At 27.9% G+C, this 301-nt stretch overlaps 1 protein-coding gene across 1 annotated transcript in view; it reads right to left on the bottom strand.

Annotated features, from left to right (window-relative positions):
• Positions 1-301, bottom strand: part of LOC122083173 (stromal processing peptidase, chloroplastic) — a 139,067-nt gene that overhangs the window by 53,869 nt on the left and 84,897 nt on the right. The gene's annotated exons all lie outside the window — the stretch shown is intronic.

Here is a 301-nt window from a genome sequence, read left to right as displayed (position 1 = left end):
AAAAAAAAAAAAAACCAGTTGTGTCTGTTTGTTTCCACATTAAATGAGGGGAAAGGAAAATTTTCCTGTAAAATAGGATTTTCTGCTGTTTGTTTCAATGTAATGTAAAATATGACATTGAAAAATAAGGCAAAAAAATTACAATATTTAGTTGGACTAACTAACCTTAAACTTATTATGAATCTCCTTTGTAAAATCTTTCTCTTATTATTCTTGAACCGTATCACCATTTTTTGTTCAATAAGGTACCAAAGATTGACTCATTCCATACTACAAATAATCGCAGGAAATCCTTTGATAA

Source organism: Macadamia integrifolia, chromosome 7, assembly GCF_013358625.1.
Source record: "Macadamia integrifolia cultivar HAES 741 chromosome 7, SCU_Mint_v3, whole genome shotgun sequence".
In the NCBI taxonomy this organism is placed as follows: Eukaryota; Viridiplantae; Streptophyta; class Magnoliopsida; order Proteales; family Proteaceae; genus Macadamia; species Macadamia integrifolia.
The sequence above is the reverse complement of the archived record's forward strand: the minus strand, read 5'-3'. Positions and strand labels throughout refer to the sequence as shown.